General features: G+C 59.5%; 1 long non-coding RNA gene across 1 annotated transcript; it reads right to left on the bottom strand.

The window, feature by feature from the left end:
• Positions 1-10493: 10493 nt before the first annotated feature.
• Positions 10494-12939, bottom strand: LOC118355341 (uncharacterized). Its single transcript, XR_004817664.2, has 2 exons — positions 12846-12939; positions 10494-12576 (listed from the first exon to the last, which is right to left on the bottom strand). It is a non-coding gene; the product is annotated as an uncharacterized LOC118355341 (long non-coding RNA).
• Between the last annotated feature and the right edge of the window lie 593 nt (positions 12940-13532).

The following is a 13532-nucleotide window of genomic DNA, read 5'->3' as shown; positions in this document are numbered from 1 at the left end:
CAGGGTGCTGGAGTCTGAGCCCTGGAAACCTGTACCCTCCCCTCCATGACCCCAAGGCCGTGGCCGCCCCCACCAGCCTCCTGCAGGGACATCCCCTGAGCAGTAAAGGCAGGAGGAAGGGAGCCCAGGGTCCAGGGGAGGGAGGTGTGTGGGCCCGGGGAGGAGAAGTGCAACCTGCCTCTCCCAGGCTCCAGGCTCTTCTTCACTCGTGTCCTCCAGAGGAACAGTCCAGCTCCCAGGATCAGCAGCAGGACCACAACAACCCGCAGGATGGTGGGTAGTTGGGAGGCATCAGCCTGTCCCTGTGGATCTGCTTCCCTTGCACAGAGAGATGGAGAAGGTTAAGGACAGAGAGGACAGATACCCATTGCCCAGCACGTGGACATGTGCTGAAGGCACCTGCTCAGAAGCTGAGGAGGGAGCAGCATGGCAGGTGCTTTCACTCAACGCTTCCCGAGCTCCTGCTTGAAGCCCGGGTGCTGAGAGGAACAGGACGTGGTGCCCACCCCTGAGGACACCTCTGTGGGAGGAGGGTGAGAACGTGCCAGAAGGAGCCAGCCAGAGCCATTCCAGGGCACAGGAGCTCCCAGCCTGTACACACGTGGTCAGGGAGGGCCTCCTGGAGGAGGTGATGAGAAACCTCATCCTGAGGGAGAAGTGCAGGGAGCAGACAGGCAGGGTGGGTGCCGCCTTCCAGGAAGGAGGGCCATGAACAGGGAGGGGGGCACCTGCCAGCCCTGGAGCTCCAGCACCCACTGGGGCAGGTGGGAGGGGGACCAAGAGGGAGGAGCCAGGTAGGAGGATGCGAGGGAGGCAGGGGCCTCTTTCCAGAGGGTCCACTGTGTCCCTGAGCGATTAGTTTCCCTGGGATCGGGGATACTGAGGCAATGGGCCCCCAGCAGCTGGTGGAGGAGGTGGGAGGGCCGAGGGGGCACACGGGGCACCGGGTCTCTCATTCACTCGGGGAAACACAGACTGTGAGCAAACAGCCCGGGGCCAAGCTGGGACAGGAATTCAAGGAGAAGCAGACGTGGCCGCTGCCGTCCAGGGCTTGGGGCTGCAGAGGAGGCTCATCCTGGTCCAGAGCCTCACTCTCAGTGTGGGGGCCCCTGGCGGCTCCTGAGAGGACGCAGGTGTGAGGGCAGGATGGCAGCAGCTCCTGCGGGGCCTGAGCCCCTGAGGCCCAGACCCCGGGGTCAAACTCTCTTCATGCTCGACCTGCCCCCAGCGGCGGCCTCGGGGAATGCTCGGGTGTCAGGGCCCAGAGCCAGCTGGAGCCAAGGGGTCCCTGGATGGGAGTAGGGGGAGTGAGGATCCTGACCTGGAAGGGCTGAGGGCAGAGGGAGGAGCCTGACCAGAGGCTGGGGGCTGAGGACAGCAGGACACATCCGGGACCCAGGCCAGCAGGTGGGGTGACCTGTGCCTGTGAGCCCAGAATCAAGCAGAGGAGCCCCCGGCCCTGAATCCTGAGGGAGTCACTGGCTCACATCCCCTCAGCTGGCACAGACCCCTGACACCCCCCAACTCCCCTCCTGAAAACCACCGTGGACACACAGGGAATGATGGGTGAGGGTGGGCAGAGGTCCCTGCTGGGTGCTGCCTGGACCAGCAGGGGTGAGGGTGGGGGGAGAGGAGCCTGGGAATGGCACCCAAGGGCAGAAGCAGGTGGATGTGCCTGCCAGACACTGGATGGGGTGACCAGGTGGCGGGTGGTGCCATAAACATGGGGAGAGACAGGAGAATCCTCACCCAGGGCTGCCTGAGCCCCGGGAGCCCCTCCCCTCTGCAGGATGCACTCACCGTGGCCACAGATGTCCCCAAGGTCCAAGGTGGCAGTTTCCTGGTCCCCCTGGTTGCTGAGCACACAGGTGAGGCTGGTGCTGGGCAGGCTCAGGGGCAGGCTCAGAGCCAGGGTCCAGGGGTTGGGGGCTGCTCCTAGGGCCCCTCCTTGCAGGAAATGTTGTGTGAACTTCTACATCTGTGGAGGTTTAGAGCTGGACCACTGGAGTTCGAGTGTGCTGCCTCTGGCTGGTGCTGAGAAGGACTGGGGGAAGGGGCGGGAGAACCATATGTGTGGTTCTCCTGTGGGTTTCCGGATCCTGGTAGGTGATGAATGTTCCCAACCATGGCCCTGTGCTAACCCTCAGAACCTGCAGGTGTCTTAGATTTCGTGAATGAGGTCTGAGGCTGCTAACCAGCTAAAAACTAAACCGGAGATGGTTTGGATGCTTCAATGGGCCCCATGTGATCATAGGGTCCTCCCAAGTGGAAGGAGGCAGAAGAGGAGGTCCGAGGTACCCAGTGCCAGAGCTATTCATCCCAGCAGTGCTGTCTGTGAAGGTGGAGGAAGGGGCCTCGACCCAAGTGATGCAGGTGCCACCAGGAGGGAGGACAGGAAAAGAAATGTATTCTCAGGAATCCTGGGTGGCGCAGCGGTTTAGTGCCTGCCTTTGGCCCAGGGCGCGATCCTGGAGACCCGGGATCGAATCCCACGTCGGGCTCCCGGTGCATGGAGCCTGCTTCTCCCTCTGCCTGTGTCTCTGCCTCTCTCTCTCTCTCTGTGTGACTATCATAAATAAATACAAATTAAAAAAAAAAAAAGAAATGGATTTTCCCCGGAGCCTCCAGAGAGGAGCACAGCCCTGCCGACAACTGGACCTCAGGGCACAGGCTCTGGGGTCTGACTCCTGCCCAACAGCACAGTAGGACCCTCAGGTGTGTGGTGAGCCCCTGAGGTGTCCTCACCTGTCCCAGCGGCACAGACAGCTAAGGGACAGACTGAGGACCCTGAGTCCTGTGGGGACTGTAGTGTTAAGGCAAAATCCCCACTTCCCCCCACGGGAGTTCCCCTCCCAAAGCACCAAAGTGATTCCATCCCTGGGGTGACTCTCAGCTCTGCCTGCATTTGTGGTGAACACCCTGCATCTGATTCCAGGGGAGAAGAGAGAGTCTGAAGGCTGGAGCCTGGGGGGAGCCCTATGGGCGGGGCGCAGGGACCCTCCAGGGACAGAGGAAGGAGGTGAGCTCTGGGGCTGGGGGAGGGGCCTACACACCATACACAGTCAGGTGGAAATCCTGGTCGTATTGTCTTCCTCTGGAGTAGAAGTCCCGAGCCCGGTACAGCCCAGTGTCCTCCGGGGTCAGGTTGTTCATCCTCAGGGTCGTAATGTTGAGCACATGGACCCTCTTCTGGAACTTGTCCTGGAAGTTGACCCATTCTGGATCGCGTGCTCCAGGGGAGACCTGCAGCAGGGTTGTGTACTTTGCCCCGGAGAGGATCCCCCAAGTCACCTTCTCCAGCTCGACTCCTACAGGCAAGTCTGGGTTTCTGAGCACTTGAAACAACACAGAAGCTCCTTGCATCCCCTTCAGAAAAACAGGGTTTCCAGAATCCTCAACTCCAGAACCGTGGGCTTCAGAACCCTGGGTGCCAGTGCTGCAGACGCCTAGGGCAGAGGGCACAGGAAGTGAGGGTGGTTTCCAGGAGGAATGAAGGAGAAAAGCCCAGAACCCATCTTGCCATTAAATCCCTCCCATGTGCTCCGTGACTCCTGGAAGGCAGGAGAGTGCATGAGTGTGAAGCGATGCTGGAATCACTCCTGTCCCAGGGCAGCGTCCCCTTGACCAGGTCATGTGACCTCGCTCACCTGCAGGGTCCTGACCCCCAACATCGAGAGGATGAAGTACATGGGATCAGACCAACAGATATGGTACATTTTCGGTCCGTACTGAGAGCATTTCTGTAGGAGGCAGCTGCTCAAGGTGCTGCAGAGACCCCTCCTTTCCACAGGCCCTGGAGCCCTCCCGTGGGGTGGGGGCTGCATCACGGAGTCCCTCTGGGAAGCAGGGAGCAGCTCAGGTGGTGGACGGCCCTCAGGAACAGCGGGTCACACAGAGGGGACTTCTGTCTTGCTGTCACCCTGTGCCTTGCTGGGCTTAAACCCTCTGCCGTGTTGGGGGCTGCCCTGGGGAGAGGCCCACATGGGGAGGTGTGAGGTTCGCCTCTGGTAACAGTAGGCAGGGGTGAGGCTTCTGTTCAGCAGTCATAGGAAGTGCACACTATCAGTCCGTGCCCGAGGGACCCTGGATACACCCTCCCGGTGACCCTGTCCCCTGAAGCTCCAGCCCCTGGGACCTGAACTTCTGTCCCAGAGGCCCTGAACCTGATGACCAGCTGAGTCCCCCCCTAGATTATGACCTGTGCCAGCTGGGAACCTGCATCTGCCCTGTGTCAAGGGGCCAAGGGAGGGCTGGTCCCACCCTAGAAGGTGAGAGCTGAGTAGCTGATGAAGCTGGTCCCTGTCCCCACCCCTCCCCGGGCACGCCCACAGTCAGGCTGTGCTAGGCTGCCTTGTTGTCACACACACACACACAGTCCAGGAGATCAGGGTCTAAGGACCAGGGGTTTCACCCCATAGAGGGAGGGACCTGTCCCCCTAAAGGAGGCTCTACCTCCTGGGAGCTGCACCCTTGGGGCTCCAGCAGGGAAGGCAGACAGTGGAGTCAGCCCTGGGATGTCTGCATCTGTCCAGGAGTGGCAGGGTCTCTGCTCCTGCTTTTTGGCCAGCACTCGTTCCCCTGACCGGCTAACTTCCAGGGACCAGAGAATGTGGGGTTGCCAGTGATCGTTGGGTGAGCTCTGCTGTGCCTGCCTCCAGCACAGGGTGTCCCCAGCCGGACCCCAGGAGGCCTGGAATGTCCTTCCTCGATCACACTGCTGCAGAGCACTGAGCATGGGACACAAACCCCTCAGGCCCCCCTCCAGAGCCCCATCTGCCCCATTCCTCACAGACCCAGGGACCTCACAGTCTCTGTCCTTCAGGGGACACGGGTAGGACAAGATGGGGATGTGCACAGATCAAATTGTCCTGAAAAAAAGAACAAGCTGCTCCCTGCGGCAAGTCAAGATGCCTGGGTGTCTGCCAGAGCCGCCTCCAGCCCAGTGGTTCGGCTCCAGAACCACCGCTTCTAAGTCTAGGCCAAGCCCCCCGCAGCCCTGTGCCGGGTCCTCTCCCAGGCCCACCCTGGCCGCGCGGCCCTGCAGGGTGTCCTCCGCACACAGCCCCGTGGCCTCCCCGCCGGCCTCACACCCCGCCCCTGCGCCCCTCAGATGCTCTGCTCACCCCCATCCCACCTAGATAGGACCCAGCACCCTCGGGGCTCGGGCCCTCCCCCACCCCTCTCCCCGCTCCCCCATCACCCGCTCCAGCCCAGCCTGCGGCCGCTCATCCAGCAGCCAGGCTCCCAGCTCCGCACCGTGGCTCCCGGCACCTCTGCCTGCAGCGTCCTTCCTGGACCTACACGGTTCCCGCTCACACCTGCTCAGCCTCTGCCACTGGCCCCCTGCCCAGGGAGACCCACCTAGAACAGCAGCTCCCCTGCCTGACGCTGCTTCTCTTGGGTCACCCACTGGCACCACCTGACCTTATACATCTACTTGGTCCCTAGTTTATTTCCAGTGTCTCCCCCTAAATACAAGTACCCGGGGCTGGGAATTAATTTTGTTCACCTGTGGGCCCAGCACTGAGTACCATAGTGAGCACTCCACAAACAGGCTGTGGAGGTGGGATCGCCAGAGGGGAAAGCCGGGATTCCAGAGGGAGACCACCTATCTGGCCTCAAGTCCCAGCTCTGCCCTTACAGGCTTCGGGATCTTGCAGATCTCAGAAGAGTGTCGAGCCTGTAATAAATGCTATAGAGTTTAACTCTTCTAAAATTATAGATTAAGATGCTATCCTTGATCAACAAATAGGCTGTATATCTGTTAGTTGGCGGGAAGAGGGTGAGAGAGAGGCATGGAAGAGAGGAAAATCCTCATCTCTCTGATGGAAAGTACATGGTGAAAATACTGAATGTGAAATTCAGTATTTGAAAATACTAATCTGAAAATACTAATGTGAGAACATTATTTTTTGAAATCAATTTTTTTTAGAAACATAGAGGTAAATGCCCTAAGAAATAGTTAATATTGCAAGTGATTGTCCTCAGGGAGGCGTGCAGGCTCCCGCTCCACGGGAACCCTCGGGCACAGGTCCCCCCCCTGCCCACATCTCTGAGATCAGGACCCTCGTTTGCATTGATGTTACCTAGTGGTACAGACAGTCCTGAGGCAGCAGGTCATCCGCGCGGTGTAGCTGTGATAAAACACAGCGGCCCCTGGGAACTGGGAGCACATGGGACGGGCTCTCCTGGAGCAGGGGGCTGCGGACACGGGGGGAAGGAGGCTCTGTGCTGGAAACACTTGCCCCGACTTTCAATCATGTAACATGAGCTTCATCGTCAGGAGCTCCTGCCAGAGGGAACAGGGCACGTTATTTTCTCAGTGACAATGATTTTTTAAAATTAAGTTTGCCAGCTTCAGACTCCTTTTTTTGAAGTAGGCCCTACGTCAGTGTGGGCTTGAACCCACCTCCCAGATCTAGAATCACCCCCTCTTCTGACGGAGCCAGCCAGGCCCCTGGACCCCCTCTATAAATTAGGTATGACTTGTGAGGACATAAAGCAGGTACCGATTCCTCTGGATTTGCATTTAATCCTGCGAACAGCTTGATGAGGTCAGTCCCGTCAGCGACCACACTGGACTCAGCAGAAGGAGGCACAGAGAGGCTGGGTGACTTGCCCAGGGTCACAGAGCCCTGAGGGGAGGTCAGGAGGGGTCACAGCTGTGAGCGCTCATGTGGGGACCAGGCAGGGGGGGATTCTTCAGGGTCCCCAGGTCATGGTTCCTCCTCCCAGAGTGTCTCCACCTGCCTGACCTGGTGACCGCCCACTCCTCAGAACAGAAAGCCAGCCCAGAGAGCTGAATCTGCAGGGAGGGACAGGGTGACAGGCAGCTCACTGGGGACTGCGCTGTGCTGCTGACTTGGGCAGTGTTCTCGGTACCTCAAGGACTGCTCAAGGCCCAGGGTCCAGAATTCGCTCAGGGCCACATGTGTCCCCGAATGCCTGCCACCCCAGGAAAGCCTGTCCCACCCCACTCCCCAGGTGCTCTGTCCACTGGTCTCTAGGTCGGTGTCAAGGACTGAGGGGGCTCCTCTGTCCTCCTGAGGATGTTTCAACCCAGACACTTGCATCCAGAGCTTGGTCGCAGACTTAGGAATCTCAAAGGTTCCCCCATTCCCAATGGTACCCCAGCCCACTCCCAGCCCCAAACATCCGGGACCCAGCCCATTACAGGTAGGCCGCCAGACCCCGCCCTAACTGTGAGCCAGCACCCCTCCTACATCAGAACCTCCACCTGGATGGCTCCCCTGGGCTCCTACCCTCCAGGTGGGCTCCTCATCCTGAGCTCCTGACTGCACCTTTATGTCTGTACCGCCGCCCCCTTGTCCACCTGTGACCCCTCCCAGTCACCCTGGCGCTCCCCACCCGGGACCCCCCTGGTGGTGTAGGAGCCAAGGGAGAGGCTCCGTGGCTCCGCCCTCCGGGCAGCACCTGAGCCCCCCAGGCCTCCCTGAGCACCTCCCAGCCACCGGACCCCACCCCACTCCCGCCCTGAGCACCGGGCACCACCTGCCACCTGGCGGCCGCCGACCCAACTGCCATGGAGACGTCCTGCCAAGAAACCTCCCAGCTCAGTCAGCTCACCTGCAGGCACAGGGCAGGAGCGCCTACTGTGTGCACGCGGGGCGGGGGGAGCACAGGCAGGAAGCAAAGTCTTTGTCCTGGAGGGACCCACAGGCTCGCACATCCCTTCAGGGGAGGGCGTAGAGCCTCCATCCAGAGGCTCCTGGGCATTTGCTTTCATCCAGGGAAGAGCAGCACAGGTGGACTCGGATCTCAGCAGGAAGGTGGCTCCAGGGGTGAGGGGCTGGATGCACAGGGACACCAGGAGGGACGGAGCTGCAGGCATGGGAGGACATGTGGCTCAGGCCCTGTGGCTGGGTCTCTGCTCCTGACTGAGGCCCAGGCAGCTGTGACCAGAGGAGGCTGCTCCAGGGGCGGGGGGAATTCCTGCTCCGGAGTCTGCATGAGCACCTCCAAGGGTGTCAGCAGATGCCCTGCAAGGGCCCTGAGTTCACTGCAAATGAGAAAACAGGCTCCTTATGCATGATTGTTCCCCAGGAGTGACAGCCTGGTAGGAGGCATGGGGGAGGGAGGGAGCCCGAGGACTTCTTGCTGGGTCCAGGCCTCTCCTCACAGGCCTCCAGGGGGTCAGGGAGGTGGGACCCTCACATGGGGGAGGGGAGCCAGCAGGACAGAGGAGAGACAGCCCAGTCCCTCGAGGTCCATCCAGCTCCCTAATCCAGGGCCAGAGTGTGGCCTCCCTGAGTGTGGGGATGGTGGGTCACAGGGCTCTGAGGACAGGTGTCTGAACACCCGGGTGACAGCATGACTCATCAGCTGCCAGGTCCTGGTCTGTCATCCTGAGAACAAGTCCAGAGGGTAGAGGGGAGCCCCAGGAAAGCCCACAGGAGGGAGACAGAGCCAGGCCATGCTGACCCAGGTTCAGGCCAGGAAAACTGGCCCCCGGGTGCCAGGAATGTGGGCAGATGCGGGTCAGAGGCCCCATGAGCATCATGAACACGCACACCAGCAGCAGGACCACGACCTCCCTCCTCCCAGACTGTGGGTCTCTGACTGCCTGGAGGTGACGTCAGGGGCCTCCCCAGGAAATCCAGGCTCCTGAGCCCAAGGACAGACTTTCCATCCTGTGTCCTCAGGCTCCACACGGGCCTCCAGGCAGTGGGTGCTGATGCCCATGTGCTGATGTGAGGCCGATTCTGCTTCCACAAGCTTTGGGGTGGAATTGGGACAATCCTCCTCTGGACACTCAGCTAGATGTAAGAAACTCACCACACCCGGAACACCCTGGGATTCCTCCACAGGCATCACCAGAGATGAAGGGCCTCAGGTTCTGCCCAGACTTACCCTGTCAGATGTTCTAGACTCCAGGCCTGGCTCGGGGCCCTGCCTGCTGGGCTCTGCTCCTCACATTCCCTCGGCCCAGCTCCCAGATGTCCTGCCAGAGAAGGCCTCATGCTCCTGCCACCCGTGTCCTAACCCAGTGAGCACCAGCTTCCCTCCTGCCCAACACGAGAAGTAAAACAGACCGGAGTGGGAGGGGGGAGCTCAGGGATTATGTCCTGGGACAGGTGCAGTGATAGAGGCTCAGTGACCAGACAGCAGTGTGGACAAGGGAACCAGGGTTTGCTGGACGTTCAGACCCAGGGTGGAGGAAAAGATGAATCCAGGGTGACGTCCAGGTGTTTCGCTGAGGCATCTGGGAGGATACTGTGGGTGGACTGAGCAGTAAATACCAGTAAAGCCTGTGGAGGAACAGGTTTGGGTTGAGGAGATGGAGGTCAGGAAGGGGGTGTGCCACGTGGTCACTTTGGTTTTGAGGAGCAGAAGTTCATGAGGCAGATGTGTGTGGGGATCAAGTCAGGGCTGGAGATGTGGTCTCAGCACAGCCGGGTTCCCTGAGCCCTGGGATTCGTGCAGGTCACCCAGGAAGGGACTGTGGGGAGGGGGGAACTGTGGACTTGGTGCTAACCAGCAGAGGATGAGGTGCCACTGAGGCAGGATTTCATCCTCCAGACAAAATCCCCTGACGTAGGAGACAGTAGGGTCTCCCACAGCAATGTTGGGTGCTGAGCAGGCACCTGCATGATCAAAGAAGAGGCAGGTGGCCGGGGGGCAGGACAAGGTGGGACTGAGGGAATATCTAGAGACCAACAAGGTAGTGAAGGCGCAGGCAGGAGCTCTCCCAGCAGGCAGGTGACAGGTGCACCTGCGGGTCTGTCTGTGTCTGTCTGTCTCTCTCATATGAAGTAATTTATGAGGTGAGGACACACAGACTACAGAAGAGACTCTTTGCTCTGAACAGGGATGAGTTCCAGCTCTCAGGAAAACTGAGAACAGCCACTAGAGGGAAGGTGGGGCCACAGTCCTTGTGGGATCCAGGCTCCTGGTGTTCATGCTCCACGTGAACGTCTGGACACACGAAACATACAGGAGGAGGACCCAGTCCAATCCCATGAAAGGCTGGGGGAGAGCTTGCATTCTGGAGGCTTCTGCCAGCAATCCTGGGTCCTGCCTGGAGGACAGGAGCACACATATGTCCAGGGCAGCTTCCTCACAGACCTCAAGACCTACACTTTAATACAATGATGTAATGTCATAAAGTTCGATAGTTTTAAAAAGCATCTTTTCATATTTTTAAAAATATTTATTTATTTATTATAGAGAGTGGGAGAGAGAGCACAATAGGGGGAGGGGGGAGGGAAGGGACAAGCAGACTCTCCCTGAGTGGGGAGCCCAGTGCGGGGCTCAATTCCAGATTCCTGAGATGATGACAGGAGACGATGTCAGTTGCTTAACCTAATGAACCACTGGGCGCCTAATCCTTTAATTGCTTAAATAATTATGATAGCCTCCAGACCAAACATGGACTTGAACCCCAACCCTGAGATCAAGGGTGAGGTGCTCTACAAACTGAGCCAACTGAAAGTCCTAGAATTTATCCTTTGAAATAAACCACAGTACCTCAATTCAGTCAACTTTGATTTTTAATAAAAGTGAGTCATCGTGGGGGCGCTTGGGTGGCTCAGTCGGTTAAGCATCTGCTTACAGCTCAGGTCGTGATCCCAGGGTCCTGGGATGCAGCCCCCTGTGTTGGGCTCTCCCCTCAGGGGAAGTCGGCTTCTCCCTCTTCCTCACCCCCACATGCTTGTTCTCTCTCTCCCTCAAATAAATAAAATCTTTACAAAATGAGTCCATGATGAAGCCAGCACTGCCATATTCTGCTTGACACCAAGTCGTGTTCCGGAAAGAGTCTCGTGGTCAGTGTTGAAGGACAGAAAGGCCATCGAGCCCAGGGCCAGCGGGCCCAGGCACGCCTGTGCCGCCCCCAGCTCGGGGCTCCGGGCCGCCCTCCGCCCTCAGGCTGCCGCAGGCTCTGAGGGAGAAACAGCCCTGGGACTAGGGCCGCCCTGAGCGCGAGCAGCATTGCTGAGCAGCACCGGGGGGCGGCAGCTGAGAAGGGGGAGCAAGCAGAGGACAGATGCATCCTCACACACGCTCCATCCGTTCGCTTTCGCAAACCAAGTCAGGAAGCAGGAACTTTACAGGCTCAGAGAGTCTCTGCGGGAGGAGAGTCGACCAGGACCCAGCGTCGGTCCGTCCCACTGATGCCCTCGAACGTGGAGGTTCAGAAGGGAGCCACGTGGCAGAGGGAGTGGAGGTGCCCGAGGCTCCTGGGTCCCCCCACTGCACCTGGATGGAGGCGCAGTGGAAGGACTGATCCACTGAGAGATTTATGGAGCCTCAGGTCTCATCCCCTGGGTTTGTCTGCATCGTGGAGCATTGAGGTTCCCTTCCTGCAGCCTCTAAGGTGGACGGTCAGGGCCGCAGCTCTCGGGGACCACGGCTCTGGCCTTCCCGGGGACTCGGCTCCTCTCGTGTCCTCAAGCCTCCGTCCCCTGCCTCTGGGTGTGGGGCAAGTGAAGAGCCAGGCTGTGGCTGGGCCCCGGCTCCAGGGCACACGTGTGTCCCTGTCTGTCATCCGTTTTCCTCTTTCGCCTCTGGCTGTTTTACTATTGTAAACGGCATTAAAAAAAACCAAAAAGTTACTCTGCTCTGAGGAAGAGCGCACGGGTGGCTCGTCCCCAGGGAAGGTCTCTAGAGTGCAGGGGAAAGTCCTACTGAGACCCCAGGACATCCTTCCCGGAGGCAGGAGAAGGAGGGAGGCAGGTGTCAATCAACACAGCCTGTTAAAAGCTAACTGGTAGGACCCAGAAACTTCCATTTCTTCCTGAACAGTAGGAGGCTCTGCCATTTGCAGCAGGACAGGACAGAAGGGAGCTTTGCCAGGACTCGGGACAGACAGCCGAGGGCTGGGGAGCCGCGCCCTGGAGCCCCGATCCCCGGGCTGGGTCCCGGCCCAGCGCTCCCAGCTGCGCGGCCTCCAGAGTCAGCCCCCAAGGCCTCCTTCTACTGACCCGACCCTGCGCACAAGACCCCCACGTCACGGCGTGTGCACGAGGCCCGGGAGGTCCCAGCCTGCACGAGGTCAGAGCAGTGCGGGCCACAGAGCAGCACGCAGCCGGCGCTGACCGCCACGGAGGCATCGCGTCCCTGAATAGCTCTCGGCCCAGCCTGACCGCGGGCTGCTCTTCAGACTGTCCCGGTGGGAGGCTGTGAGTCACAGTGGTGCGTCCAGGGGGCGAGGGTCCGAAGGTAGTTTGCTGTCCTATAGATGAGGAGGAGAGCAGAGTCCATCCAGGGGTGTCCGGGCTGAGGCTGAGCCGACCTGGAACATGTTGGTACCAATACATTGACTCAGTTTCCCGCTTGCTCTACCACTGTGTGTGTCTCATGGTGAACGTGTGCAGAACCACTTAGCATAGACACTAGCTGATGCTTGGACCAGCCAGTCCCTCGTCAGAGGAGTCAGAGGAGGAAGAGGTGAGACCAAGGCTGCAGGCATCATGGTCCCAAGACAGGTGTCCCCGGGGGGCCGGATTCTCCTGCTTCTTCCAATTAAATCCTCATCATGGCCCTGCCTGGCCTGCAGACCTCACTGTAGACAGTAGTGAGGGGCGTCTCCCCTTCTAGACGAGCTGCACCCCTACCCTGGAATGCAGACAAAGGGTCCTGTAACAGCAGAGGGACAGAGAGGCTCAGAGGGACCCCCCCCCAGACCCAGTGCTGCTGACATGACCTCCCCTAATCACTCAGCACTGCATGGGCCCTGAGGTGTATTTTGTAACTAATACTGTGCTGTCTGGAAAGAGTTCCAGGGGCGTCGAGGTCAGACCCTGTGGATGATGGGGATTGACAAGCATATACCCAGGCACACAGGGATGTGGGAGGACTCAGGCTGCCCCCTCTCCCAGCCTCACCTGGTCCCTGCTGTCTCCAGTACCCTGCTGGCTCAGCTCTGCATAGTGGATGCCACCCATTGGGTCCCTGTGCTCCTCCTGGGACCCTGCACCTGGGTCATAAACACAGGGAACTGAAGTCTGAGCCCTGGAACCCTATCCCCTCCCCTCCATGACCCCAAGGTTATGGCCTCCCCCACCAGCCTCCTGCAGGGACATCCCCTGAGCAGTAAAGGCAGGAGGAAGGGAGCCCAGGGTCCAGGGGAGGGAGGTGTGTGGGCCCGGGGAGGAGAAGTGCAACCTGCCTCTCCCAGGCTCCAGGCTCTTCTTCACTCGTGTCCTCCAGAGGAACAGTCCAGCTCCCAGGATCAGCAGCAGGACCACAACAACCCGCAGGATGGTGGGTAGTTGGGAGGCATCAGCCTGTCCCTGTGGATCTGCTTCCCCCGCACAGAGAGATGGAGAAGGTTAAGGACAGAGAGAAGGACAGATGCCCATTGCCCAGCACGTACGTGGACACGTCTGAAGGCACCTGCTCAGAAGCTGAGGAGGGAGCAGCAAGGCAGGTGCTTTCACTCAACACTTCCCGAGCTCCTGCTTGAGGCCCGGGGGCTGAGAGGAACAGGACACGGTGCCCACCTCTGAGGACACCTCAGTGGGAGGAGGGTGAGAAGGTGCCAGAGGGAGCCAGCCAGAGCCATCCCAGGG

This window comes from Canis lupus, chromosome 7 (assembly GCF_003254725.2).
Source record: "Canis lupus dingo isolate Sandy chromosome 7, ASM325472v2, whole genome shotgun sequence".
Taxonomy (NCBI): domain Eukaryota; kingdom Metazoa; phylum Chordata; class Mammalia; order Carnivora; family Canidae; genus Canis; species Canis lupus.
Note: the sequence above shows the minus strand (reverse complement) of the source record. Positions and strands in the feature narration are given on the sequence as shown.